Genomic DNA, 26,009 nt, shown 5'->3' on the forward strand with positions numbered 1-26,009 from the left:
CCCGTGCTATATAGCAAGTCCTTGTCAGCCAATCATCCATATACCACAGTGCGTATATGCCAATCCCGAACCCCTAATCCATCCCTCCCTCTCCCAGTTGTCCCCGTTGGCAAACATAATGTTGTTTTCAAGTCTGTGAGTCTGTTTCTGTTCTGCAAATAAGTTCATTTGTATCCTTTTTTAATTTCAATTTTTATTTTTGTCTTTTTAGGGCCACACCCACAGCATACGGAGGTTCCCAGGCTAGGGGTTGAATCAGAGCAGTAGCTGCTGGCCTATGCCACAGTCACCCAATGCCAGGTCTGAACCGCGTCTGTGACCTACACCATAGCTCATGGCAATGTCAGGTCCTTAACCCACTGAGCGAGGCCAGGGATCAGACCTGCTAGATGCTAGCCAGATTCGTTTCCACTGAGCCACGATGGGAACTCCTGTATCTGTTTTTTAGATTCCACATATAAGTGATATCATATGATGTTTGGCATTACATTTTAAATAATTCAGCATAATTGAACCATTTAATGACAGAATTTCAGGAAGCTTTCTTTTACTCAAAGTCCCTCCTTTTGAAATTATCAATTCAATACAACTTAAAGCATACACAAGAAGTAATGATTCTGCAAAGTATACCTGAAGACTACTGACTTTAGAATTATCCACCTAAACCCTTAAGTAGATATCTCTTAAAATCGCTGACAAAATACCACCCATACCTTCAGTGTGGAGGTGAAAGAAGTATTGACAACATCTGCTAGCGGATTGAAGAGTTTGTTACGTAGCAATGGTGATGCTTTCTTGATGTCCTTAAACTTTTTCTTTCCTTAAGATAGTAGGCTTGGTTATGTGTGAGTTCTATGTGTGCATTTTCAACTCTTTTTTTAAAGAATAAAAACAGTTTTCAGAATAGTGCTGATATTAGTTGATGATGCCAAGGCACCAATGAAGAGTGTATTTTTAAAATTGAATATGTTCTTATTTTCTTATTTGTTGATTTTAAAGGTAATCTAAACATGTGAAGAAAAAAAATCAAATTTTGCCAATTTGAAAAGAACAAAAACAGCTAAAACCTTCTTTTAAAATTTCTAAGCTATTATGAGAATATTACAGACAAAAGATTGTACATGAAAGAATTTTTAAAATCAGGTTGCTTTGCCTTTCTTTAGTCACTTCAAAAGTCTTTGTCAGATATGAAAAAGAAATATCCTCAAAATGAAGAGTAAACATAATTAAAATGGTTCCTTGCCTTGACGTATAAGCTTCTTAATCGGCAAAAATCTGTATAAATTTAATACTATGAAACTTGGTTTTAAAAGAAGGAATAAGAAAGAGTAGGCAGGGAGGGAAAGGGAGAAAGAAGTTTGATTTTTACAAGAGTTGACATAGAAAATGATGGTAAGTGAAATTATATTAAATCCTTAATTGCTTTTGATGAGAAAATTTTAGACCCATAGTATTTTCTTTTTATTGCCGGTATTTGGCATGTACCTTAGCACACACAGTAATCTCTTTTTAATAGTGAACTAATGAATGAATGATATTGGATAGGCTGCATTAATTTGCTTTAAACACAGTTTTCTGTTAACAGCAATAATTAAAAATTCAATTGATTCATTATCAGGACCAAATATTTATTGAACACTTACCTTAGCATTCATTCTTTACCAGGTGGTATAGAATTGTGGTTAAAGGTTCACACTTCTTAAATACTTAGCTGTGGGACTTCCATGAGCCTCGGTTTTCTCCTGTGTAAAGGGAAGATTTTGAAAGTCCCTAGTTCAGAGAACTGGGGAGAATTACATGAGATAATGCTATAATGCCATTGGCAGAGTTCCTGGCAGATGGTAAGTACTCACTAAATTTTGATATTGGTATAAGTATTATATTACTTATAATATGATAAATAAATATATTACCTGATAGAATTGTTATGAAGATTTAATGAGTTAATACAGGTTATTTCCCTGGTGCCTAGAACATCTAGGATTTCAAAAACATGTATTAAGCAATTGTAAAGCCCACACAAAACAAAACATATTGATAATTTCTCTGAAAAGAAATACAGTCTAATTGGAGAAGGGGATCATATATATTAAGAGATAAAATTCAGTAATTTATTAAGCATTGACCATCCTTTGAGCTTTAATGTGGTTATCCAATTTAACCTTCAGGAGTTCCCGTTGTGGCGCAGTAGTTAATGGATCCGACTAGGGACCATGAGGTTGCGGGTTCAATCCCTGGCCTTGCTTAGTGGGTTGAGGATCAGGCGTTGCCATGAGCTGTGGTGTAGGTTGCTGACACATCTCGGATCCCGCGTTGCTGTGGCTCTGGTGTAGGCGGGTGGCTACAGCTCCGATTGGACCCCTAGCCTGGGAATCTCCATATGCTGCGAGCGGCCCTAGAAAAAGACAAAAACAGACCAAAAAAAAACAAAAACCCTCAGAACAACTACAGGAAATTGGTATTATTATTATTCCTGTTTTACACAGGAGGAAACTGAGGCAGAAGGGTTAGGCACTGCTGATATTTGGAGTAAATCCCTTATACATGACTCCAGATCCTGAGCTTTTAACCACTAGTGTTACTCAAAATAGAATACGTGCCAACAAATGTGTAAGTGTTCCAGAAGGAGAGTAAACACTGATCGCTGACCAATTGGGGAAGCACTTCAGGGGAAGTAAGGAGCACTGGACCTATGGGACCAGCCATTCATCATCTGGCCAAGTCTGGCTCCTCTATTTACTGGCTGTGTGATCTTGCATAAATTTTTAATCTCCCTGTGCCTTTATTTTCTTATTTTCTTATCTATAAAATGGGTGTACCGATCGTATTACATGGTGGAATTGTGAAGATTTAATGACATCTGATGAGTCAATACCTGTGAAAATGGTGGTGCCTTGGACATCTTAGGAGTTTGATAAATGTTGATGTTAGTATCATTATTGCTGTTGTTGCTGCTGCGATTTGCTATTAGTGACTGCGATACTTTGAAATTTTTTCCTTTCTTAATGAGCTAGCATTTAAAATTTAAAGGAAAGCTAATATTTCAAAAGTGTAGATCATTAGCAAACTTAAAGCATGGTTTTTCTTTTAGACCACGAACTAACATGGGCTTCAGCCTAACACAATGGGAAAGAAAACACATTATGGCAAAGGATTCCATTTGTATGTTTAGGTGAAAGAAATTCAGTAAGAGAGTATATGTATAGTAGCCTTATGTATTTGTCTTTGCTTTGCTTTGTGCCTATTCATCAATACCTCTCAGCCCTCTGAAGAAAACAGTAGTATCAATTTAAAAAGTAGTGTCATTTTTTTTACCTCTTCTAGACAAAGATTATTTTTAAAAATATGGACACAGAGGCTTTAAAACAGAAGCTTGGGAATGCTGAGCCACATCTCACACTGTCATGTTTAGTCCATTTCATTAAGGGAACAGTAATGTGTTTAGTGTCTAAGTGTGTAGAAATCCAAAAAAAAAAAGTACAGTAACCTTATTCGTGAGAAGAATATGATAATATTCATTGACAGGGGAACTACAAGGAGCAATTATCCCAAGCTGTGTCTTTCAGACAATGCTGTCAGCTTTTCCTCTTTGATGAGTACAGCTGAGCTTATGATGCAAGGGCAAGAAATTCCAATGTGACTAAAAGACAGGGGCATTGGCCACCATATTAGCTATGCCAAAGGAAAAAAAAAATTCTGTCAAGGAATGATGGATTTTAAAAATATTTGTAATAGAAATGATTATTGGCAGCACTTGACTAGATTTGCTCTCTACTGGTGACCCCAGCAGAAACAGTTTATCAGATACGTGTTTGCTTCTGCCCTTTTAGAGGCCCTTCAAGGCAGGAAAGCTATACTAGAACGCTCACGATTTTGATTATATGTGCGCACATGCTTGTGCATGCGCATGTGTATTTATGCATGTGTGTGTTTAAACACACATCACATTTAGAATATTTTGTAATGTTGGGGATTAGGTATCTCATGACTTTTTATAAATCAAAAGGCATACCTAACATTTACTACCTCAGACAAAGAAAATTTGTTGCAAACTCTTTTTTAAAAAATGTTTGTCTTTATTCTTTCTTTCTCTTTCTTTCCTTACATTCAGAGTAAAACTTAATTTTAGTATTTATAAGATAATTTGAGTTATGCTGTTTAACTTTATTTCCATAGTCATTTACTTCAGTCTACACCTATTTTTACATACTCATTTTGGATTTTTTTAAAAATGTATATCTTTGAGGCTAGGAATTAATCATTAAAAATAGAACCAGATACCACACTCTCAGGTCCTCTCCTTGCTTTCTTTCTTTCCCTTTCCTTTTCAATACTCAACTGCAAACTTTGTTGCATGGAAGTACAGTACCTCTTTACATACACATCGAAACTACTGTGTGTGTGAGCTATAAAACCACTGGAATTAAAACTTGTCCAAGGCCCCAAAGCCTGTTCTTCACAAAAGAACCTTTCTTGCCCGGTTTAGAAAGTGTTTTGAACGATGCATAGCTAAGTAGAGTAACTAAACAATTGCTTTTGACCATCTGAAGCTTGCCCATTAAGATTTCTATAGCCTTTTCTTTTGCTTTTTGTGCTTTAAGAAGTGATTCATGTTCAGTATATGAAAGTTCTGGGTTTAGCCCCTTGAGCTTTTAGTGGAAGGGTCTGCATGAATCTAGTAAATAAAACAAATAATGTATGAACTGAGGGCAGTTGAATTCATACAAGTTTATATACCAAAATATTTTCTACCACCTACATATTTTAATTTCCTAAATTCCCTAGTTTTCTTAAGAAGATACCTAGGAATCAAGTTGATTGTAAACAACTGATTCAAATATTACCTGGAACTTCATAGAATAACATCAATGCTTTTCAGATAGGAAAACCATTACCTACCAATAGAGGTGAATTATGAGTATATTCCAACTGAGCAAAAGTATAGTCAAGTGCCTTAATAAGGCTAAATTTTAGATGTTGCACTGATGAGATAGTTTCTATACAAATAAAAGACCAAAGTGTATAAAATCTCAGGATGTGTGCCTGAGTTAGAATTACAATGCAGCTGTCATTTTCACATTTTCTGGCTTTCATGAACCATTACTAGTGATCCTCTGTCATTTAAATCAGTGGAGGACATAGATTTATCTTAATTTTCACCCTTTGTTTCCCTTTCTTGTGATAACAGTTATGAGATATGATGATGTAAAATGTTTCTACTTATAATGGTTTCAGCCTTATCCCTTGGCAGCCTAAATCTTCTGGCTAATTCACTGATCAGTTAAATAGTTGAGGTTATTATTATTATAATTATTATTTTACATTTATATAGCGCTTTCCTCCAAGGGGCTCAAGGCCTTTTACACACAGTAAATTACCAAATAGGAATTAATCCTTATATCACCCTGTGGGGTAGGTATAGTCACATAAATGACATTCTACAGAAGTCCCTGCCTGTGTCAAAGCTCTCAGCTCTGCCCCTCCCTAACCCCCAGTGAACCTACCTGCCTAACTGAAGATAAAGCAGAATGCTGTTGGCATGGCAGAAATGGCTCAAAGCAAAATCTTTGGGAAAATGGTCTGTGTCCTTGCTTTGGTGCTTTGAGAGACCCTGGAAAATAACACTAATGAGAGAAGATAAGCATACATGCCTTGATTTGCAGTTAACAGATAAATTTCACCTACATGGTTTCATTTAATGCTGACTCAGTCAAGATATGGTCCTAAAACTTCAGTGTGTACAAAAATCATTTGGGAAGCAGGCTTCAAACGCAGATTCCAAGACTTTCTAGCTTGCAGAGAATCAGAAAGGGCCCTGATGTTTGTATTTTATCTCAGGTGATTTTGAGACAGGTGATGCTTAGCCATGCTTTGAGGAACTAGAGCTGATTAAGGAAGAATTGTTAGTTCTCATTCTACAAAATGATGGCTTGGGAAGGCAACATGCCACAGTATTTGGCAGAGCCAAGACTAGACACCAAGATTTCAAATTCCAAAACCCATACTCTTTCCATTATGCTACAGTGCTTCCCAGAAAGGGAAAGGGAGAGAAAAACAAATAAAACAGTATTTAAATGTAAAGGAACTGAGAAAATAGTTTGATGTACATGTGAAGCATTTTGCCCTAGCATAGACCGGAGTCCATTGGCTCCTTTGGAACTTCAGGTTGATTTGTGATGCCTCGACAGAGAAGCCCATCATCTATACAGCAGGGATGTTCCTTGATTTAAGTGCTGCCTTGTTGCCTCTGGCCACCGAGTTCATCGACTAACTCTAATTCAACAGGTGCCTGATGAATTGTAATGTTTAATTTTTCACCCTCCCCACAGAGTCTTCTACTTAATAGGTGCTGCCACCAAAATAAAAAGTGGGCTTTGCCAGGAAACCAAGAAAAGCTCTTTTAATAAGTTTCCTGTTTACGTGAGTGGGCCCTTTATGGGATGGGATGGGCTTTACATTTTTTATTTGAAACGTTCTTACTCCCTTTCTGAGAGAGAGAGAAAAAAAATATAGCAGGAAATAGCCATGAACAATTTAACTATTATTTTTCAGTTTAGCATTCCATTTGGGGTAATTTCATTCATTTTTTGAATTAATATTTATTATGTTTTCTTTAAAAAGTGGGACAAGGCATTATAGGAAAAACTGTACCCAGACATGGTGCAATCCAAGTTTTTAATTTTCTTCTGAACTTCTTACTCAGAAGTGTCAGAATTTCATGGTGGGGTTTAGAGGTGCTTGTGGGATTTATTTGGGGTTTTCAGAAACCAGAAAAACAGACACGTGATACTGCTCGTGGTAAAAATTCCCACACTCTGCGTAAACTCAGCACACTTTTCAGTGGGGCTACTGTAAGTTGTCTTGAGAGAATTTCCAGTCCTTCCTTTTCTCAAATGCATATATTCCTTAGCTATGAATAATAATTATTTGTGTTTATACAAAAAAAGTTTCGTCTTTCAAACATACTTTTTTACCCTTAGAAATTAACTTCTGTCTCTGAATTTTTCATATTTTTAAACACTGCTTATTCCCATTTACTGAACAGATAGATTTTATTTAAAACAGTCTAGAAACATTGTAGGCAGTGGGAAAGATGGCATCTATGCTTTACTGGACAGTGAGGAGAGGAAGGCAGCAATAATAGGAGGGGTATATTTGGAAGTGTAATTTATATATCCTTGTAAGAGCACATTTTGTATCCTTCTCTGAATTGGCCTTTCAAGATAGTTAGGTTTAACTACTTCAAGATTATTTTATACCCAAAATGGATCAATATTTTACCAGAAACTTAAATTATTTGAGGGACCCTCCTTAAGAAAAATAATATGCAATTATGATTATCAATTAAGTATAGTGTTTTGGAAGGAACTGTGCAATGACGGGCCCTGGAGTTTAAGTTCATTAAATTCATAGTAAATCCACCTCTACTATACCCATTTGGGGCTTTACAGAGGTAACTTTAATAAATATTATAGTTTCATCTATAACAAGATTATTTGAAGATAATGTCTAATCTTTAGGTTAGAAGTAATAAAGCATTGTAAAAATAATGCAAGCCTAACCACAAACAATCTAATTGGTTCCCTTTAGTGTGCATCTCTGTGTATTCAAGCTGACCCTAACTTAACACAGGTCAACAAATACCATTAGAGCAGACATCTCTGCTTAGAGCTGGGTATTTCAAGCAATACTTCAGACAATAAACTACAGGCCAGGGGAAAAAAAAAAAAAAGTCAAAGAGTTCCTTGAAGTTCTTTGTAATGGGATTATAGCTGTATTATGAAACTAATATCAAAAACTAGAGTACTTTGGATTTGACCCACTGTCTTTTCTCTCTGAGTTGGAAAATATGTAAGAGATATGGCTTTCCTACAGCATTTTGCCTCTACCCATTGTAACACCCATTGTTATATTAACTGTACTTTTTTGTTGTTCTTCATTTATTTTAAGTGGAATTCATTTTTTTCCCTCTAGAATAAGACTGTAGGCTTCTTGAAAGCAGAAATCAGATTTTTTTTTTCTGACTCTTACAATGCCAGAGCCTTGTTGTTTCCTTCCACTTTTTTTCCCATATTTAAATCTCTTCCTTTGCCTTGTTGTAGAAACAATTTTTAGTGGTGATCTCTTGGTAGGATATATTTAACAGTTTTGAATTTAACTGCTATGAAAACCCAAAACCATCTCTACTCTCCACTAACCCTCTGACCCTAGCATTTCACCTTATGGAAGAAAGAGCAAATGTTTCGGAGCTAAATCTAGAAGTTAAAATGAGAAAAAGGAGAGGAAAAGATATTGGCAGTTCAGAAATCAGTGTGTCCATTCTCTTAGTGGCTAAACCAGTTATTTCACCTTGGATTTCCTAGTCTGTAGGAAGTGCCTAAGAGGTAACTTCTCTGGGTTCTGAGTGGGAGTAAATAAAAGCTCATTTTTCTAAGGCCCTCAGTACATTTTAAATTCTGGTAACACTAATCAAAATAAAATTCAAAAGCACAAGAATAATTCCAGAGGTGAGTAAATTTGTGCAACATCATATTGGTAGTATCCAAATGCTCACCTGAATGTCAATTTCAGTCATCCTCTTTCATTGGAAAAATATACATGTTGCCTTTGACGGTGTAACCATTAAAAAATAAAAATGTCACATATTTGAAATTTAGCCATATAAATAATTTTTATATATTTTATTTTCTTCATTTTCAAGTTTCATTTGTGTGGGTTCTTCCCTTCTTAAGGAATCAATATTCTTTAACAGTGGTGTGGTTCTGAGTTAAATGTTTGCAGAATAGTTGTAGCTTATTTAAAAAATAAATTTCACACTTACCTTAGAGCTCATGTTTTGTTCCCTTAGCTAAAAATGACTCTTGTACAGAAATGGTTGTTAAACACTTAGCTTTCACCTGATTTGTCTTCAGAGAGAAGTAGTATTAGAAGTGTATTGCTGTGATCTGCATGAGAGAGTAAATGCTGGTGATACATATGGAAAATATGAACTGTAAGAAAAAAATCTGACATAGAAAGATGACTTCTAATTCTTCAAACATCATTTGGGCTAAAAATTTTTTTAAAAGAATGTGTTTACTGCATTTTATAAAATGTTTCAAAATACCTGTGTTTCAGGATAATGTTGCATAGTCCATAATTTCATATTTTTAGACTCACTGTGATTAAAGAAAACTATTAGTCTGGTTGACTCAGTAATGTAAAATTTTCTTTTTATAATTGGCAAATTAGCTACCAAACAACTATTTTGATTTACCAGTTCTTTATTTAGCGCTATATCCAGATTTGTTAGGTAATATATTCAAGGTGGTAGTCCCTCTAGGTATACCCCTCAGCTGTTAAACTATTCCACAGACTATCTTAAATGTTGATGTGGCTGATGGTTCAAAGCCACTGCCTCTGGGATATCAGTCAAGACAAGGTTTCTCAACAGCAGCACTATTGACAGTTTGGGCCATAAAATTCTTTGCTGGGAGCAGATTGGTACTATCTTGTGTACTCTAGGATGTTTAGGAGTATTCCTGGCCTCTACCCACTAAATGCCAATAGCAGGCCTCAGTTGTGATAATCAAAATTGTCTTCAAACATTGTCAACTGTCCCCAGGGATTGGGGGTGGGGGTGGGGGTGGAATTCTGTTCCTCCCCGTTAAGAACCAGTAGATTTGTAGTATACATTACATACAACCAGAACCACAACCACTCTTTTTTTTTGTTGTTGTTGTTATTCATTTGTTGGGTTTGTTTTTTTTTTTGTTTGTTCGTTTTTGTCTTTTTGTCTTTTGGGGGACGCACCCGCGGCATGAGAAGTTTCCCAGGCTAGGGGTCTAATCAGAGCTGTAGCTGCTGGCTTGCCACAGCCACAGCAATGCCAGATCCAAGCTGCATCTGCAACCTACACCACAGCTCATGGCAACGCCGGATCCTTAAACCACTGAGCGAGGCCAGGGATTGAACCCACAATCTCATGGTTCATAGTCAGATTCATTTCTGCTGTGCCATGACGGGAACTCCCTGTTGATATTGATTTTAATGGAGTACAGAAAAATCTGATCCAAAGAAACTTGGTAATTCTCACCTGTGAATTTCTTTCCTAGAATGATGGGTTCTATTTTAAATGTTGAATGAATAGACAGGACTTAAAGTTTCCTTTAATGACTCGTGTGTTAAAGAAAAGGTTCTAAGATTCTGCATAGATGTATATTTTATACTTTTAATTTATTTATTGGTTTCCTTATTATGATAATCTTTCTGAAAGGCAGATCAAGCTGGCACACTGTTATTGACTTAACCAAACTCCCCTTTCAACATTTGCCTGCTTCAGATAGTTTAATAGTTGATATTTTACCCTTAGTAGCTCATAGCTGAAGAGAGATCTAGTGAAAACTAAAACTAGTAGGTAAATCCATCTTGGCTTTGAGGCAGAAAGATGGCAGTTATACAAGCAGGACTTTGCTTCATTGATTTGAGAAGATTCAAGACCTGGAAGTAAAATTGGGAGATCACTTACCAAAGATACGAAAGCTTTGCTTGACTTAATCAACCTGATTTCACCTACCTCCAAAGATTCAGAAAAGCAACTTTACATTAACTACATGAAACCTCTTAATCATCGTAGTAATCATAGGAGGTAGGTATGGTTATTATGCCATCCTCACAGGTGAGGAAACTGGACTATTGAGGAGCTGAGCAGCTTGGTTAAAGTCACACAGAAGCTGTAAGAGATGGAGGCAGGTTCCAAATTAGTCATTATTTGAATTCATGATCTTCCAAACTTCTTTAAAATATGTTAGAATTTAAATGGAAACAGATGGGCTGGCTTTCAAGCATCCATGAACAGGATATTTATCCAAAAGAATGAATGAAGAAAGCAATCAACCCTTTAGACTTAAGGGAGAAGGATGATTAGAAAGAAAATTACATATATAATGATCATATATTTTATTGTTGTACTGCAGTATTTTAAAAATACATAGCAACTACAAATTTCATAGAATATCTCAGTTCTGTCTAGAGAGTCTCAATTGTTTTATAATCACCCTTTTCTATTTGACCGTTATGAGAATATCATTTTTCTCATGAACGTGGTTGGCATACAACAGATGACTTCCATTTTCCTTCCTTAACTATGAGATAATGCCACTTTTCATTAATACATATTCCAGCAAACACAGGACTTAGATAAATAAACCAGGTGTCATTTTTTTAAGTATGCATTTCTAAGCATCTTTTTTTCATATACTCAATCCAATAAAAAATTCCTGGATCTGGAATACTGTGGTTGAAAGAACATCTTGACACTTCTAATTTTCTTTTTTCCTTTTTTTTTTTTTCTTTCTTTTTTATGGCAACACCCACAGCATATAGAAGTCCTTGGGCCAGGGATTTAGTCCATGCTGCAGCTGCAATCTATGCAGCAGCTGCAGTAAAGCCAGATTCTTTAACCCACTGTGCCAGGCCAGGGATAAAACCCATGGCTCTGCAGAGATCCAAGCCACTGAAGTTGGATTCTTAACCCACTCTACCACAGTGGGAACTCCAACCCTTATAATTTTCTGACCATCAATATTAGTCAACAGGTAAATGCCCTTAATTAGTAATTTATACCTTGATACTCACTAAATGTTTAGTAACCATTAAAGCATTTGTCACCTCTTTTGATTATTTATAATTTTTAAAAATAATGCCAAAATAATACTTTACCCAGTTTTCCTACTTTTTGGCTCGAAGTTAGGCTGCCATAGATCTGTGGCAGAAGAGGAGAACTGGGGTGGTATTTGGAGTAATACATGTGACACGTGTTTCTTTCCAAATGTGTTAAATCACTGTAGCCTGCAACTAGATCACATTTTGGTTGATATCAGAAGTTGACTTAATCCACTGGTTATCTTTTTTTTTTTTTTTTTTTTTTTTTCTTTTTGCCTTTTCTAGGGCCGCTCCCATGGTACATGGAGGTTCCCAGGCTAGGGGTCCAATCGGAGCTGTAGCCCCCGGCCTACACCAGAGCCACAGCCACTCGGGATCCAAGCCGAGTCTGCAACCTACACCACAGCTCACGGCAACGCCAGATCCTTAACCCACTGAGCCAGGCCAGGGATCGAACCCGCAACCTCATGGTTCCTAGTCGGATTCGTTAACCACTGCGCCACGATGGGAACTCCTCCACTGGTTATCTTCAAGTCTGATGACATCTACGTTTCTAGAAATGATGAAATTATATATGTAGACTCATTCTTTTTTAAAAATTATTTTGCTTTCAGCTGTGCTATGCTTATCAGGGTCATTTTTCATCAGCCTAGCAAAGTTGCTTTTGATACACATTTTAAGAGGCATGGTTACAATGTTGAAGGGAAATTCTGATACAGCTTTAAAAAAAATTAGAGAACATTTCATTTTATTCTTTTACACCTTTCACATGTAATCTAGAATATCACAGTAGCTTTTATTGTTTTCTACTTATATTTAAAAATTATCTTGCCTAGCTTATGTGATTTTAGCATTTTCACCTCACTGGAAAAGATATTGGTAGTGCATATATCTTTGCAAAACATCATTACAGATGGGATTTTCACACACAGAAATGAGATAGTCTGTCCTATTTTTAAGGATAACCTCATGAGTCGTTTTTAAAAAGAAAGACAATAATTTATCATGTAGTCCAGATACTCTAAACCCCCTTTTTAATATGCATGTTTGTCTCTTGCAAATTAAGAGAACAGTGTCTCATCTTCCATGTAAGACATCTTCAGCAATTTACCAATCCATAGCAATTTTAAAATCACAGAATGGAATCAGTGTTCTGATTCTGAACTGGAAGTTCCTGATAATTGAACCCTCGGTGCCAACAGAGAAAAAGGTTCTGAAACCTATCACCACTTACCAGAAGTTCCTATAAGAAAAGAAAAATCATTCTTCTTTCTGTTTGCATACAAAAAGAAATGGCTAATTAATCTTTGTTGCCAGATGAATTAGCTGTATTCAGAGGAAATAGGTGACTTATAGGAAGAAATTTTCACAGGTATTTTAGAATTCTATAATACAGTGTAGCAACTGATAGTGGTGAGCAGATAGCTATTGTGGTTTATCACAAAAGAACCACTATTAACTTGTAATATTTCTACTGAGGCAAAGAAAATAAAATCATTTCTTAATTGTGGTAAGCACATTGTATCTCTTCCTCAAGACAATGTTTTTGGAGCTGATGGTGTTCCACTCTAGATAGCAGTACAACCACTGCTAATAACTATACAGCCTCTTGTCTCCTTATAGGAAGACAGACCTAGGGTGAAGGAAGAAATCAAGAAAAAATGTGTTGGAAAGGAGTTAGGATCAAGGATCTGAATGTGCAGTCATGAGAGAGAACCCCCAATAAAACCAGAGAATGAAATGGACAGAGGAAGCATGGGATTAATTCAGGATAATAATGACAATACCTAAAGGATCCAGTCTGGTCTTACCAGATTAGTACAGCTGGAAGAAGCACCCAGTAAAAGTTTGTTGAAAGGTTAAATGAATGCAAACACCCAAAACTGCAAGATCACTAGTCTGTAAGCTCAGAGAGTGGGGAAAATTAGACTTTATTAGGAAACCACCTTGGTAGCCAGTTACTAAGAAATATCAATATGACGTCGGCTAAATAGCATTTATTAACAACCATGTTTGTTTGCATTTTTCTCACAGTCAATGAATTGTTATGAAATCACAAAATAACTTGTTGTCTACTATCTTAGATTATGTTCATCTAGTTTGAATTTTTAATGCCTGCCTATGTAAAAGTCTCTAGGATTTTATGTCAGAGGAACATTATAATCTAAGTGCAGGTGGTTTTACATAAGTGCAAAGAGTTTAATATACAAGATACAAATATAACTTTTATATTTAATATTTCCCTTAATAATGGCCAAGTTTTTGAAGTTTTTTGTTATTTTGCCTGAAGGAGGCTGGTGACCTTCAGGTCCCTTTCCTGGTTAAGACTTAAAGCTGTCCTGTTCATATACTTGAATATTTTAGGTGCCCATGTTCACACTGCCACCTCTCTGCACATGTGGACAAATACTATGCCCCATCACCTTAGCTTTGTCCTGCTCAGGAAAAGTTTAATTCCATCCACATACTTGGGTAATTCATTGGCACTCTTTGTTTCAGCTTATTCGTTGGTTAATTCAGCAAAAATTAATTGAGATTCCACTATATGGCAGGCATAATCTGAGATGCTGGGGTGAGCAAGTCATGAATGAAGCTTTTAAGCAAAGTTAGTCCTATTATCAATTCCTAAGGAATCCTAACTTGTTATCAATGTTGATCTCTTTCTGTTTACTTTGAACTTGCTCTAAACTCATTTTCTTTCCTTGTGATAGTACACAAAAACTATGGCTATGCCTGTTTTCTCACTTTCATTCTTTGACTGTGTATATGTATAAAGCAGCTACTTTGTGGCTCACACAGTAGCCATAGGCCTATTCTAATATGTTTATATATGTGTGTATGTACGGTATGTACGTGTGTGTGTGTGTGTGAGAGAGAAAGAGAGAGAGAGAGGGAGAGGAGGATGAGTAATAGGCCTATGAGAATTGTGCACAAAAAATATCTCCATTGGTCTTGAGGTGTCTTTCGGTTGGTTTTGTTGTGATGATTGGTGCATAGTGACATATTTGTACCACTTTTGTTTCTAAGCTCAAATATTGTTTAGTCGTCTTCTCCTCCTTGAGTTGGTATATTTACAGGCCCTTAGTTCCTTGGTTTTCAGCATTAATCCTAATGTTATGTTTAAAGTACAGTAAAGGTTTCCTTGTACTTTAGTTCACTAGTGCTTGAGGGGGAGTCACCATAAGTAATGATTTTGCTTTACGCCTTGGCAGCCCAACCACAAACTAGACAGTGTTTCAAAAATCTCAAGGCTTGCAAGGGTCTGTGAGAGACCATATGCAGCCTCAGGGAACTGCTAAAATGCTCAGATTAATTGTCTAGATACAAGTTCACGAGTCTCATGAACATTTAGAGTTAGAAGAAACTCTAAAATCACTAAATCACTGTTAAATGTCAGGGTAAACCACTTGGTTTTCCTGGAGGAAAGTGGAATCCATTTAAGAAGCAGAATCCTAATATCTAAGATGAAGTTAATGTAGAATATAGCTCATGCAGGGGTAGCAGCCATGAAACCTGTGGCAGCAATTTTGGCCTCTGTAGACTTAGTTCCATGCAGCTGCTCTTTTGTTTTCCAAATTCACATTATAGACAAATTGTTGTTTATTCATATGAGTGGACAAACTCATGAAATGGCCTCAAGCAGCAAATGGTTTTCGAAGCCAGGTAGAGTGAACTGGACTTTGGTTTATAAATGTGCTGTGATACTAATGGAATGGCTGCATTAACAGTCAACTTTAACAAGGAAATGGGTTTGAGGATAAGAAGCTGAAACGAGTAAAGAAGAGCAACAAAGCAAATGACATGCCTGAAAAGTAAACTTTGTCATTTGAAAAAAGATTATGCAAAATCCACTTGAAAAAAAAATCAGTGAGAGGGCCAACTTGATATGTCTCAAAGAGAATTTGTTGAGATAAGGCCTCAATTTGGCTCTGACAAGGCTATTGTTAATGTAGGGAGAGTGGGGTTCACATCTCCCAAAACCACATCTTTCAGTCTTTATTTATGTTGAGAAAAGATAGAAAGAAGGTACATTGTTTCTCCCTCATTACTAGACTTTTTTCTTTCTTTCCTTTTTTTTTTGTCTCCAGACTGTAAATCAGTTAACTAGGCAGGGTCATTTTTGAGAGCTTTCGTAATGCCAAGAGACACCAAATAGTGAGGTAGATCAAAGGGACAAAGAATTACAGAGGCATTGATCCACTCTCCTTAAGACCCTGAGTACAATGTGAACAGACTACTTAGCTCCAGGCCGCAAACCAAGTGTTTTGCAGCCGACCTAGTCTGTATTTCTTGGGAAGTTCTCCCTGTTGCTTTTCATAGTTTAGATAATCCACATGAACAACCCTGATTAAATCAGTTGCCCCCAGGCTATGGGCAAAAGCATAAATGGTTTTCAGAAGAGAATGGTCCAAAAGCCTGCCTTTTTCCCTCTCTCTCTCTCCCCTCTTCTCTATCTATGGACTTGGTTGTTTTCTTAGTTACTTATATTTTTTCCCCTAAAATTCTTTCTATCCAACGTATGGTAAGTAGAGGGTCTGACTTAAAAGGTAACCTTGCCATTTTCATTTCGTGATTCGGTTTTTTGTTTTGAACTATGTTACCTGTCTTGTTGTACTGATTATGAACAGTTTTTTGAAAGGCTCTTTTCTAGGGAGTGGTTATCCAACAATACTACGGAAGGTCACCAGGCATTTGTTTCTCACTTCTGATTCTTTTTAAACCAGGCAATTACTCTATCATTTAATAATCCTTACCTCAAAGTTCACTTGAAAGAAAGCTCATAAGATTTAAGGGGGGGAAAAAAATCCCTAAAAATAAAAGTCAGGCTAGTCTAGGCCAGGGTGGGAAATTCCATTGTGGCTAGAAGCCCATGGCAGGTAGAGTGGAATTTAATGAAGGAAACTGCTGTGTTTTTGTGTCTTTCTGTATGTTTTTCCTTTAAAACCAAGAGCTGGGCAGGCATCCCATTCGACCTGACGTGACCCAAGCAAATTGCTTCTTATATAAAAACAACTGCAGACTTTGAGAATGTGAAAATGCACTGTATCCTTCTCCAACTGAGGGAAACGAAAGCCTGAGAAACAGGACGGCCTTGTCAATACTCGTTGAGCAGAACTATCACTCAAACCTGATAAAGGGAGATTAGAACAGGCTTCCTTATGCCAGAGGGATTCATTATAAGTTAGACTTCTTTATTTATTTTTTATTTTCTTAAACAAGCACAAGTGGTAGATGGAAAATGCATTTTTTTAAAGGCAGGCTTTATGTAGTAAATGATAGTATGCACAGTTTTTAAAAGTCTTTTCATAGAACTCACATTTTTATTTTTCTTAAAAAACTAATATCAAGTTTTAAAAAGACAAAGAGAAGTATTTTCCTTTTCTGCCACAGTCTTGGACAAGCAAAGGAAAAGAGATTCAGGGTGTGTCCACTGATATTGCATTCAGATGTGTTGTCTTGGCTTGTGTACTGACAGATTTATTCAAAAAACAAAGTTTAAAAAATGCATTGTGTGCTAGTGAAGTCACTTCATAAATCTTTTCCTTTATGAATTATTTTGATCACAAGGCTCGTTGTTTGAATCACTGAAGGACTATTCTCCCTAAAAGAAAAATGCCTTCATTTCTAAACTGTCAGTTCAAAAGCCAGCAACTTCCCCTGAACAGCATGCAAGGATCCAGAGGGCCAGAGAAAAAGGGACCACATGAGTCCTAACTCTAATATGAAGCATAATTCAGTTTAGATTTTCCATGGTTCACAGAAGAGACATGTTTTGAAAATTTGAATCCAGAGTCCTTACTTTTCTAATAAATGACTTAGTTTGAAATAGTGATTCTGCTTTAGGAAAAAAACAAACAAATAAGGGAATACAGGCTTTGATGCAGCTGGTCCATCAGAGGGCGGAAGGTTAGAATTAGAATATTCTTCAAGCTGTGGCTGAATAATGAAGGGTAGGGCTTCCTAGCTAGGCAGTGACCACAGCCCCCTGGGAGTACAGAGGACAGATATTACCTAATGTGTACAAAGACTTTAAAAGTTAAGTTGATTACAAGCTGGGTGAGGAAGCTTGGATGAGGCAGCAAGGACTGAGTTCCACCAGAGGGACCTAATAGGAGCCACAGGGCTCCACTTGACCCTCAGTTCTCAAGGTTTAATAGATGGATATCGATAGGAAGCCAGTTAGACTCTTGAAATGAATAGCCTTATGAAACTATTACAAACAGAAAGGAAAAAATGAAATAACAACATATTGGAATAAATGCATACATAGAGATTGGTGAAATAAGTTGAATAAAGGTTATATTGTAGGTAACTGTGTGATGGGTAGGAATCTCCCTAACTAATGTGTAATGTATTTGTAGCTAAGGAACTTGTCTTGTTCTAAGTTTGTTTTCCTCACAGCACCTGGAATGTTGTTGATACATTAAAAAAAATAATTAATAATTGGTCGGTTATATCAATCTGTCATGGTAAATTGGTGAGATGGAGTAATAAGTGACTCGCTGGAAGAGATGGATATGAAGCTGATTTCTAAAGGACAGAACTAGATAGCCTATTAAGGATTCTTTGATTCCATGGGTATTTTTTGACCACTTATTGCTTCCATCTGAGATCTCCATGCTACTGCTGCTCCATGAAATGAGGAAGAATTGTATGGTGGAGAGCAAGCTTATATGATAGAAGAAGTAAGCTACTAATGTTGGAAAGGGCAAGAAATGTACATTGTTAGAACAAGTGATGAGTACTATGATTGAGTCTGATTTCAATTCTAAGTAGGAAACAGATGAGAAAATAATCTGAGAAATGGAATTAAAAAAAAATCCAAAGAGTTAAGGTTAAATATCTGAAACAAACAAATACATAATAATTGGAGAGGCTTAACAGCATATTGGATATGACAGAAGAAAGTGTCATTAAACTTGAATGAAATTAATAAAAATTATTAATATAAAGGGGAGAAAAAGGACTGAAAAAATGTTCTGTGCCAATGATCTATAAACAATACCAAACAGTCTAATATTCTTGGAAAAGAGAAAATAAATGGAATTATTAAAAAGAAACAAAAGTTTAAAGTACAATAGCGGAAATAAAAATAATTCATTGGAAAGACTTATCAGCAGACTGGAGATGGCAGAAGAGAAAAATGGGACAAAAATAATGTTTGAAGAAACAGTAGCTGAAAATGTCCAAAATTAAGTGAAAAAGAAAATTTATTGACAGAAAACTACATGTAGGCATTGTTTCCAAACATCTACAAGGCAAAGATTAGAAGAAAAATCCTGAAAGCAACCAAAGAGATTTAAGGAATAGAATGCCTGTAGAAGAAAAATTAAGTAAATGTCAACTGATTCCTCATCATAAATGACAGATGCTAGAAACAATGTAATGCCATTTTTTAAGTGGTTAAAAAGAAAACTCTCAACTCAAATTTATACTTAAAGTAATGATATCTTCTAATAATAAAAAATAAATAATTTTATATAAACAATATTTGTTGTTAGCATAATTCTTATAAGAGATGTGAAAGGAAGTTCTTTAGACTGAAATGACATCAGATGGAAACAGTTTTTAAAAAAGAATGAAAAATACTAAAAGTTATAAATATCTAAGTACATGTAAAGGAATATCTTTTTTATTCTGTTAATTTTTAAAAATACTGTTTAATGCATAAAGTATAACTTTATCATGGATATATAATATTTATAAAATTTTAAATATATTAAAAATACTTCAGAGAACTGAGTGATGGTAAATAGAATTGCTGTAAGACTCACACACTTACATGAAGTGGTACAGTATTAACTCAAAGTAGACAGTGACAAATTAAGATTGTAATTCCTAGAACAACTGCTAAAAACAAATACAAAAATGTACAACTAAAAAGCCAATAGTGGATTTAAATGGAGTAAAAAAATACCAATTTAAGTCATCAAAAAAAAAAAAAAAGGGAAAGCAGCAGAACAAAAAAAAAAAAAATAGAAAGCAATAAACTCAACTATAGCAATAATTCCACTTAATGAAAATGACATAAACACTACAATTAAATACAGATTGTTGGACTGAATATAAAAGTAAAACTTGACTACATACCATCTACAAGGAAAGTACTTTAAATATCAAGTTGTGGTTATCATGAGTAAAAGAATAGGGAGATACACATAATATACAAACAGTAAGCATAAAAAAGCTGCATTGGCTGTATTAATAATAGGGTAGACTTTAAGACAAAGAGTATTATCAGAGATGAAGATGGATTTTTATAGTGATATGTGTCTAATTATTATGAAGACATGCATGCAGAAACTGACAGAAAAATAAAGAGAAATAGGTAAATCCATAATAACAACTGGAGATTTCAATACCCTTCTCCAAGCACTTCATAGCAAGCAAAAATAGAAAATCAGTAAGGATATAAAGATATTAAAAACTCCATCAAATGTCTTGACTATTTACCTATAATAGAACACTATTCCCATCTGCAATGTATGTATTCTTCACAAGTACACGTGAAATTTTTTCAAGGTAGAAGAAAAAATGGGCCATCAAATGAGTTATATTTTCAAAAGATTGAGATACTACAAAATATTTTCCCTGATCTTAATGCAACTAAAGTAGAAGTAAACAACAAAATACCTAAAAAAGACCACTTGGAAATTGAACAAACAACTCCTAAATAACACATCGTTGAAAGGATAAATTAATGAGAGAAATTATAAAATATTTTAAATCAAGTTATACTGAAAATGCAATATATTGAAAATTTGTCATACAGGTTAAAAAAGGGTTTATCAGAAATCTGGAGATTTCATTTCTAAGTCAAAAGAAAGAAAAAAGGCTTAAAATCAACAACATAGGCTTTCACTTTAACGAAGTAGAAAAAAGATGATCATATTCAACACTAAAGTAGTAGAGGGAAAGAAATAATAAAGACAAAAAATCCAAGAAACAGAAAATAAAAAAAGATTTATGAAGGCAAAACTTGATTGTTTAAAAAGGTAAATGAATTTTATAGGTAGTTCCCCTGTGTCACAGTGGGTTAAGAATTTGACTGCAGTGCCTCGGGTCACTGCGGAGGCACAGGTTTGATCCCTGGTCCCGTGCAGTGGACTAAAGGATCTGGCATTGCTGCAGCTGTGGTATAGGTTGCAGAAAGCATTCATTCAGCAAGTTTATCTAGCTATCCTTACTATTTCTGTTCAACACTATACTAAAGATCATAGAGTGATAAAACAAGAAAAATAAAGGTTAAAAAAATAGGAAAGGAAGGAAAACTATCTATTCGCATATACCAAGATTGTTTGGGTTTACATTAGAAAATCTTAAGGAATATACAAAACAACTACTGGAGCTAATAGTACCTCTAACAAAGTCACAGGATCTTTATACAAAAATTGATTATATTTTTATATAGTGGTGGCATATAGCTTGAATATGAAATTGTAGAGTTAATTTGTAATAGGATACTTAGGATTAAGTTTAACAAAGGAATATAAGGCCTCTACGTTCAGAATTTAAAAGGTCTTAGAAATATCCATTTTTTGTGGATGTATGCTAAATGTTTAATTAAAGTATGGTTTCTCCCCAAAGTAATCTATAGTGTCAGCACAATTCAAGTCAATGTCTCAACAGGTTTGAGAAATTGTCAGGTTGATTTTAAAATTCATATGGAATTGCAAATAACCTAGAAAAAAGAATAAAGTTGGAGCACTCATACTATCTTACTTAAGACTTTGTATAAATGTAAATTAAAACGAATTATACTGACCCCTACCTTATCAAGAAAAACACCCACAAAAAGGTCATTGTAACAGAATAGGGAATCCAGATATCAAATCCAAATATATAGTCAACTGATATTGACAAAGATGACAACATAATTTAATTGGGAGAAAGAAAATCTTTTCAACTAATGGTATTTGACCCAATATGGATAAACATACAAGAAAAAAAAAATTAAATCTTGGCCTCTTCCTCACACTGCACACCCAAATTAATTTGATATATATTAAATGCTTATAAGAACTGAGATTATAAATACTTTTAGAATGACATATAGGGGAAAAAGTCTCATAACCTTGGGGTAGCAAAGATTGTTTATTGGACACAGAAAGCCTCTTAAACATAAAATAAAAAATTGATAAATCAAACCTCATCCAAATTAAAAACTTCCGGCCATCAAACAACATTGTTAAGAAAATGAAAAGGTAAACAACAGATTGGGTGAAAATATTTGCAGTGTATGTATCAAAAAAGAATTCATGTCCAGAATACATAAGGAATGCCTTCAAATCAATAATAAGTAGACAAACACAATATTTAAATGGAAAAACAATTTAAGTAGGCACTTCACAATGGAAAATCTAAAAGTAGCCAGTAAACTCATTAAAAAGTATTCAGCATCATTAGTCATCAGGGAAATTCAAATTAAAACCACAAGACCATAGTTCATGCTTACTATTCTATGACTAAAACAAAAACGACTGACACATTCAAGAGTTGGCAAGAATGTGGAATACTTGGCATTCTTACATTTGCTAGTGGGAATGTTCCACTTTGGAACACTTAGTCTCATGTAAAGTTAAACATATACCTACCTACCCTATTGCTTGGTAGTTGCATTCCAGAGTATTTACCAAGAAGAAATGAAAACTATGCTCTCAAAAAGACTTACACAAGAATGTTTATAGTAACTTTACTCATAATTGCCTAAAAGTGGAAATACCCAAATGTAGAAAATGGTATATAAAGTGTAGTATATTCTTAGAGTAGATTACTAATAAGCAAACAAAAAAATGGGCTATAATTCAGACAGCAATGTGGATGAACTTCAGAGATATGCTGTGCAAAAGAAGCCAGGACCCAAAAGACTGCAGGATATTTGTTGTTATTAGAGGTGGGAATTGACTGGAAGGGGACACAAAGGAACATTCTATATCTTTGTTAGTGTGGTAATTTCGCAGGTGTATACATTTATCAAAACTCCTTGTACTGTATACATTTTAAAATCTATGGATTTTGCTTTATGTAAATTTTACCTCAGTTTTTTAAAAAATATATACTTGACTCTATCAACTCTCACCTGCTGTGCTTCATCCATTTTGTTAAGTTTCCCTGGATGCTGTCCATATTAACCTTCAAAGCCATGTTAAAATGTTACTTTTTGCCTATTTTCTTGATTCTAAGGGATGTGGTAAATCATAAATTGTCAAGATTTGGAAACCCAGGGAATGCTCAAGGTTAAGGAAAGAAGCCACTATAACAAATCCAGATATGGCCATGGATAGGCATTGCTACTTCAGGCAGGTTTTCACTGATCATGTTGAGTTTTCTTTTATGAATGATATTGTTTCCTAAATTTGCTTTATTTCTTGAGCAAGAGGGATAAAGTCCTTCACATTTACTTTTTGTTTGATTACATAATGCAAAGTTAATAGCAAACTCTAAGCTTAAAAGCTTCAAACAATTTCAGGGCTCTTGAACATTTCCTTCTTTTTACTCACCAATAGTTTTGTTTATTCCCTGGTTTATGCTATACTTTTAAAGAGTCATAGCCAAAGAAAAGAATAATTAAATATTCAAAGATGAGAATAAGCAAAATTTCATTTTCATTCCAAATGTAGTCATCACTTTCTTGTGTTTAACTGTGAAGCTGGTGTTTTGGCAGTATTATCATATGATTGAGAATTCTGCTTTACCTAAGACAGTCTTGTTTTTAGTTTATGTAGGTGTCATCAGGTCTTGTCTTATTTTACTCCTCTTTATCCACTCCCAACAAATACTGTCCAAGTCTGACCGATTTTATACAGCTTTTCTTTTGTAGTGACTATTTTTTAAAGTACCTAATACCTGAATTATGAAATGTAGACAAGAACATATTAACCTGGCTGAGTTATTTCCTCTCTTACTTTTTTTTTTTTTTTTTTTTTGGTAACACATATTCTAGGCCAGTCTCTCAATGCCAGATGGCAATTGCATTTTGATACACTGACTATTTACCAAGTCATGTGGTGTGCTTTTGAAGTATTTCTTTACCCTTTTTATCAAATGAGCTGACTCATTCTCCATTCATTTATTCCTGCTTTTAACAAGTTGCATTTTTAGAAACTTGACCTCAGTATTATCAAAATGATAAAAGATGTTTTAAAACAATGCATCAGAAATTCTGAAGGCCTGACTACATCTTACATCCTATGACTATCATGTGTATTGTTGCATTTTTAAATGTTAATAATGTACCACTTTCTCTTATATTGAAACTTTACTCCAGTTATATTACTGTTTTAGCATAGAAGAATGTGGTCAGAGTATATTTGTACTTAGCTTTAGGATATTTAGTAAATTAAAGCATTTATGGTTGAAAGCATTACTTAAAATGACCATGAAAATAACAACTGAGCAACTGATATTTATGTCCAAGTCCTAAATAAAGAGTGCTGTATTTTGGGTCTAATGAAAGATTCAGCCTATTAGAAATGAACTAATAATAGTAAGAGTAATAAGAAATAACTAAATGACCTCAGAATACTATGACTCTCATGTTTTCTTCTTGTTTTCTTGGTCTTTATAGGAATATGCATTTGTGGAATCACTCTCATGATATTTCTGTAAACATATGCTGATATTCCTCAGTCTAGGGATATAAAAGAAAATAGAAGAAAGTGTTGACAGAATAAAATACGTGGTTTGAAAAATGTACATGGAGGCCAATGGGTATTGTAAGAATTCTTCCTGGCCTGTTAATCTCTGGAAGACTCTTTAAGGTTATTATTTAAGTGTTTAAGGCTACTTGTCAATGATTTATGAGAAATAGTAGAGAATACTACTAATTCTTAAGAAGAATTGGTGCTTTATATAAAATAGTGGGAATTTTCTTTGTGAATAATTTTTTTTCAAAATTCTATTTTTTTCCTTTATTAAGTGCATACGTTAGGGATATTTGGAAAGACTCAGAGAAATATGCAAGGTCCTATTCACTTTTACCAAAATAATCCATAATATCGTAGGCATTATATTTTCTTTTTTTTTTTTTTTTTTGTCTTTTGTCTTTTTTTTGTTGTTGTTGTTGTTGTTATTGTTGCTATTTCTTGGGCCGCTCCCGCGGCATATGGAGGTTCCCAGGCTAGGGGTTGAATCGGAGCTGTAGCCACCGGCCTACGCCACAGCCACAGCAACGCGGGATCCGAGCCGCGTCTGCAACCTACACCACAGCTCACGGCAACGCCGGATCCTTAACCCACTGAGCAAGGCCAGGGATCGAACCTGCAACCTCATGGTTCCTAGTCGGATTCGTTAACCACTGCGCCACAACGGGAACTCCGGCATTATATTTTCTAGCCCTGTTGTGTAATTAAAATTGCTTCTGTCGTGTGTGTGTGTGTGTGTGTGTGTGTGTGTGTGTGTGTGTGTGTGTGTGTTAAAATCATTCTGTATAGTGCTTAGTCTGGAGTAGATTCTCAAAAGTATTGATTACTTTATTAGTTTATTAATGTGTGTAAAACTCTAAGCATAGCGCCTGATACATAATGTGCATTTAGTCATTCATTTTTATTTTTTATTTTTGTCATCTTTTTGCCATTTCTTGGGCCACTCCTGCCGCATATGGGGGTTCCCAGGCTAGGGGTCTAATCTGAGCTGTAGCTGCCAGCCTACGCCAGAGCCACAGCAACGCGGGATCCGAGCCGCATCTTCGACCTACACCGCAGCTCAAGGCAACGGCGGATCGTTAACCCACTGAGCAAGGCTGCAGATCAAACCTGCAATCTCATGGTTCCTAGTCGGATTCGTTAACCACTGCTCCACGACGGGAACTCATTTTTATTTTTATTAGTATTGCTGATGTTATTATAACTTTTAAAAGGATATTTCCACTGGCCTTTAGAAGTTCTCTTAGTAAACCTATTTTTATAAAAGATTTGGGAAACATACAAGCTACCTAGTGTAAATTACACTGTAGAGGCAAAAACGGGGGAACATTGTAGAGGCAACACACCACTGACAGTACCAAGTTCACCATGGTTTGGATTAGAATTAGTTTATGTATATAGAACTTGAGACCAAATCAGTGTTATCCCTATGACATATGTGGACTTCTCTCTTTACAGACTTTGTCAGCTTACTCACCTATATGATCCTCTAAAAGGGAGAACATCCTGATAAAGCATACCCACATGTTACAAGGCAGAGACTCGAGTCCATTATGCAGCCTTTTAGATTTTTGTAGATCTACAACATTGTTAGTGCTTTCTTCAGGAAAAAAAAAAAAAAAAATCTGATGGAATTCCATATCCTCTTATTAAATAAGCCCAGAAGATTTTCTACTAACCCTTTCACTTTTAATAGCCTTTTTATGTGTAATTGGCTTCTTA

The 26,009-nt window shown here is 35.2% G+C and overlaps 1 protein-coding gene across 45 annotated transcripts in view; it reads left to right on the top strand.

The window, feature by feature from the left end:
* ZBTB20 (zinc finger and BTB domain containing 20) overlaps positions 1 to 26,009 on the top strand; it is a 792,790-nt gene that overhangs the window by 463,616 nt on the left and 303,165 nt on the right. The window lies entirely within an intron of this gene.

The sequence above is a fragment of the Sus scrofa genome, chromosome 13 (assembly GCF_054392235.1).
Source record: "Sus scrofa isolate SSC_HxYL_T2T_F1_AM1 chromosome 13, Sscrofa_HxYL_maternal_Yorkshire_Landrace_v2.0, whole genome shotgun sequence".
NCBI lineage: Eukaryota > Metazoa > Chordata > Mammalia > Artiodactyla > Suidae > Sus > Sus scrofa.